The sequence below is a fragment of the Sitophilus oryzae genome, unplaced genomic scaffold, assembly GCF_002938485.1.
Source record: "Sitophilus oryzae breed Bouriz unplaced genomic scaffold, Soryzae_2.0 scaffold_1576_pilon_pilon, whole genome shotgun sequence".
Classification (NCBI taxonomy): Eukaryota; Metazoa; Arthropoda; class Insecta; order Coleoptera; family Curculionidae; genus Sitophilus; species Sitophilus oryzae.
In genome coordinates, this window is record NW_022146254.1 from 17,270,034 (window position 1) to 17,275,383 (window position 5,350).

Consider the following 5,350-nt stretch of genomic DNA (forward strand, 5'->3'; position numbering starts at 1 on the left):
ATTAAAAAATAACATGTAAAGCATTACATGTCAGGATCAAAAACATTTTAGATAAAGAATCTAGTGATAATAACGGTAATAATAAGAATCTAGATAATAACGTATTGCAGTAGAGTAATGTCAATAAAATAATATTAGAAACATCCTAATTAATATATTATATAAATTGAAATAAACTACCCCTATCATTCTTGTTAACGAAATTTAAAGAAAAATCTTATCAAACACATGCAAAAATAATAATTTGGATAGTTTAGTCTGTTTAGAAACTTTTTTATCTCTTGTATTTTTTTTATAAAACTGACCGATTTGAAATTAAAAAATAAAATGTAAAGCATTACATGTCAGGACTAAAAATATTTTTAGATTAAGAATCTAGTGATAATAATGATAATAATAATAATCTAGATAATAACGTATTGCAGTGGGGTAATGTCAAATAAAACAATATTAGAAACATCCTAAAAAGTGACAGCGGCCGACTAGATTTTTTCCTAAAAAAAATTACAGCTGCCCACTAGATTCTTTATCTAAAAATGTTTTTTGTCCTGACATGTAATGCCTTACGTTTTATTTTTTTATTTCAAATCGGTGAGTTTTATCAAAAAAACACAAGAGATGAAAAAGTTTCTAAATAAACTAAACTATCAAAATTAATTTTTTTTGCATGTGTTTGTTAAGATTTTTCTTTAAATTTCATTAACAAGAATGATAGGGGTAGTTTATTTCAACCCCTTCCACTCATTTTAAAAAAGTGAAAAAATTACCAGAAAGTGTGTTTTCATAACAGTAATGCTTCCGTAAAATTTCATTAGTCTATCTCTTTTCATTTTCAAGATAAAAAATAAAAACATTATTTTTCCGCCATCTTTGTACCGCGATATCTCCCTAATGGTTGACTTTTGACCCAACGTTTATAAAGCAAACTACCCTTTATTTTGAACAAGGAATCACCCCCTGAAGTTTTTCGCATTTGTTTTGAAACACCCTGTATGTCCGATTCCTTACCGTTTCTGAGTTATTGCTATTTTTGTAATTTTTATGATAATCTCACATTTCTTCCCATTTTTTTTTTTCAAAAATTTTCTGTTGATATTTTTTTCTCAAATAAAATTTTCATATCATTCCTATAAAGGCTTCTTTATTGTACAGCGCATTTTTTTATTGTGCGTGCTAATTACGCAACCTACTGTCGTTTTTAAGCATATGTTTAGGATTTTAATTGAAAAAAATTAATGTTTGTGGTAATGTTTCAGAAAAAATACCCAATTAAAAAGGTGTCCCATAAAATAAAAAACTACGATCAGGTATTCTTTTTTAAATAAGGTTCTTTTTAAAAATAATCAAATAATTGTTATTGCTGAAATTTGTTAAAAATAATTGTAATGTCAAAAAAGTGAATTTAAATAAATACATAATATTGATTAATATCAGAGAAATAAGACAATGTGATAGTAATGAGTAAGTTTATTTATAACGAAATTATTTACATAAAAAAAACTAATAATAATTAGGTTACAAAATGTCCGCCATTTGCTCTAATACATAATCTGTATCGACATATAAAATTTTGTTATATGCGCCTTAAAGCGGGAACATTGGTACGAATTTGCTGTGTCACTGCTCCTATTCTTTCACGAAGTTCATCTTCGTTATGAATTACATGCGAATAAACTTGTTCCTTGAAGTATCCCATAAAAAAATCTAACGGATTTAAGTCCGGCGAACGTGGTGGCATTCTTATTGTTCCTCCTCGCCCTATCCACCTGTTGGGAAATGTTTGGTCAAGAAACTGTCTCATATTGCGAGCAAAATGAGGGGGAGCCCCGTCAAGCTGAAACCACATATTCGCACGTATAGCAATCGGAATATCCTCCAATAAGATGTTTAGATCGTCGTGTAAAAAATTAAGGTAATTTGCTCCATTCAGTCTTTTTGGTATTTCAAAGGGGCCTATCAAAGTGCCGTTAAGTATTCCAGCCCATAAATTAATACAAAACTGATGACAATTATTTGATTATTTTTAAAAAGTACCCTATTTAAAAAAAGAATACATGACCGTAGTTTTTTATGTTATGGGATACCATTTTAATTGAGTATTTTTTTCTGAAAAATTAAACATTAAAGTTTTTCAATTAAAGTCCTAAAAATGTGCTTAAAAATAACAGTAGGTTGCGTAATCACCACGCACAATAAAAAAATGCCTTGTACAATAAAGAAGCCTTTATATGGATGCTATTAAAATTTTATTTGAAAAAAAAATTATGAAGAAATGTGAGATTATAATAAAAATTACAAAAATAACAATAACTCGGTAAGGAATCGTATATATGTCTATAGGACTTTTTTTGTTGGAGATAACCTTCCCTACCTCCAACTTTAATTTGATCCATCATTTTTGGGACACTCTGTATAAAGGGTCCGGCAATAGTGCGTCGGACATCTATAACTCCTATAAAAAAAACTTAGAAATTTTGTATAAGTGTAGACCTAAAGTATGTATTAGGATGTATTTTAGGAAAATATTTTAGCTTCTACAGGGTGGCTCAAAATAGTGATGAAGAATGTGAAATAGATGGTGAAAATGGATCAGGATGATTTTTTTTTAATGGAACAGCGTGGATATTATTGAATTTTTCGCTTCCTTTCGAAACACTTTGCATAATCCTAAACCAACATTAATATGTTTAGATGTATTCAGAGATATTATTAAATAAATAAAAAAAATAGCCCTTTTTAAAAAAAAAATATTAAAAATACAGGAAATGCTCTGAAATTAAGACTATACTAGGTATATACTATCTCTCTCTCTCTCTCTCTCTCTGTCCCTCTGTCTTTATTCCTACAAAAGGAATGTAGTGGTCAGGTGATGTGTGAGGTTTGTCTCCATAATTCCCTGTCTTGTGCTTCATGTACAAGCGTGTGCAGTGGCTTGTGGGTGATTTTTGATAGCTGGTCTATCCATCGGGAGGGCGAGCGGCCTCTTGGTCTTCTTCCCGGAACCTTGCCCTGTATAATGAGTTTTTCCATACAGTCAGTATCCCTCCTCATAAAGTGACCGAAATATTTAAGTATACGTGACTGTATAGAAGTTGAGAGGCGTTCTATGATGTTCAGTTCTTGGATTATGGATTCATTGGTTCGCCGGACAGTACAGAGAATTCTGAGCATTCGTCGCCAACAGTATATCTCAGTTGCGTCAATTTTTTTCATTTCTGACTGTCTCATCGTCCAGGACTCGGAGCCATACATTAATATAGGAAATATTAGGCAGTGAACAAACCTTTTTTTTAAGTGTTTAGATATGTTTTTGTCTCGCCATATCTTTGAGAGTTGTCGCACTGCCACTCTTGTCATTTCACATCTTCTTCTTATTTCCCCTTCTAACGATTCCGTGTTGTTTATAAGTGACCCAAGATATATATATTGACTTACAACCTCAAAACGACCAATGCTCACTACATCAGGTTTGTTGTTGTTTTGCCTGTCGATAATCATAATTTTTGTTTTAGAGGGATTAATTTCAAGTCCAAGTTTCTCGCTTTCGTCTGCAACCAATTTTAGAAGCTGCAGTAACTCTTCCTCGTTTCCCGCTAGAAGGACCGTATCGTCTGCAAATCTGAGGTTGGTAATTTTGTGACCATTAATTGTTATCCCCCCTGGCCAATGTTCCAATGCCCTTCTCATGATATATTCAGTATATATATATATATATATATATATATATATATATATATATATATATATATATATATATTGAATAACTGAGGAGATAGTATGCACCCCTGCCTAACACCACAGGTAGGCTGGAAGTCTTCCGAAGTAACGCCATTGATGGTAATTCTACTTTTGGTATTTACATAGAGATTCTGGATCAATGAAATCAAATGAAGAGGCACGCCCATTTCTTCGCAACCATCCATAGTTTTGACCATTTGACTTTGACAAAAGCTTTTCGATAGTCTATGAAAGAAATATAGAGCGGATTGTTAAATTCTCGGGCCTTTTCGATAATCTGACGGACATTCAAAATTTGTTCACGTGTTCCTCGACCTCTTGTGAATCCTGCTTGCTCTGGAGGGATTTGTGGTTGAATATACGGTTTTAACCTTTCGTTAATGATATGAAGAAGAATCTTACTGGCATGTGAAATTAGCGCAATGGTACGAAAGTTGTCGTATTTGGCTGGAGATCTCTTTTTGTGGATGGTTATTATGGAACAATCGGTCCAATCTGATGGCCATTGGTGAGTATGCCATATCATATTACATAACTTGTGCAAGATGTCCACACCAAAATCTCCCGGCGCTTGGAGCATTTCGGCCGTGATGTGATCTGGTCCCGGGGCTTTATGATGTTTTAGGTTTTTTATTGCTGCTTCAATTTCCGATCTCAGTATGTCTGGTTCTTCATTAATTATATCACTGTGGAAAGAGCAACTAGGCTGAGGATCTTTTTCTTTATACAGTGTTCCGCAGTATGTTCGCCATCGTTCCACTATTTCATTAATTTCGGTTTTAAGTTGTCCTCGATCGTCTTCCATTGCCCATGTTTTTGGCTTGAATTCTCTTGTGAGGTACTTTATCTTTTTAAATAGGTCCCCTGGTTGATTTGTGAAAACGTGGGATTCTATTTCCTGGCATATTTTTTCATAGTAGTTGTTCTTGTCGATGGTGCAACTGTGTTTGATCTCTGTATTTATTTTTCTATATTTATCTTTTTCATCTTGTGTTTTTATACCACTTTGCACTAATGTTGGTCTTTGTTCAATTTTTAGCAATGTGCTATCAGAAATCCAATGTTTGTTTTTTTTGTCTTTTGTTTAGTTGTCGACAAGTGGCTATATTATAGTTGTATATAGAAGGTATATACTATAGTTGGTCTGTAATTAATTTTCTATAAACATCGTAATCTTAAACCATACAGGGTGTTCAAAATTCTATGCCAAACTTAGTAAAATATAAAATAAATTTTCTCCGTTTTTTTTTTAAGCGGAACACCCTGTATACTATTTCCTTCTTAGATGGAGAATTAATAAATGAACATTTTTTATATTCAAAGTATCTTAAAAATGTTGTTTTATTACAAATCGCTTTTCAACGGTAAAATACTCGACAAAAATCAGGATGACTATATATAAAGCGGATCTATACTTCGTATATTTTTATTATTTAATTAAGATATTTACAAACTGACCTTAATTAGTATGTTTCAAAAAGTTGTAAGAGAATTAGTAACCCATTTTTCATAATACTGATTCCAAGCATTGTAATATGGCCTTTTAAGATTTTTCTTTATTTCAAGATTTTTTTTTATTTCAACATTTTGTGATGTATAAAATAATATACCG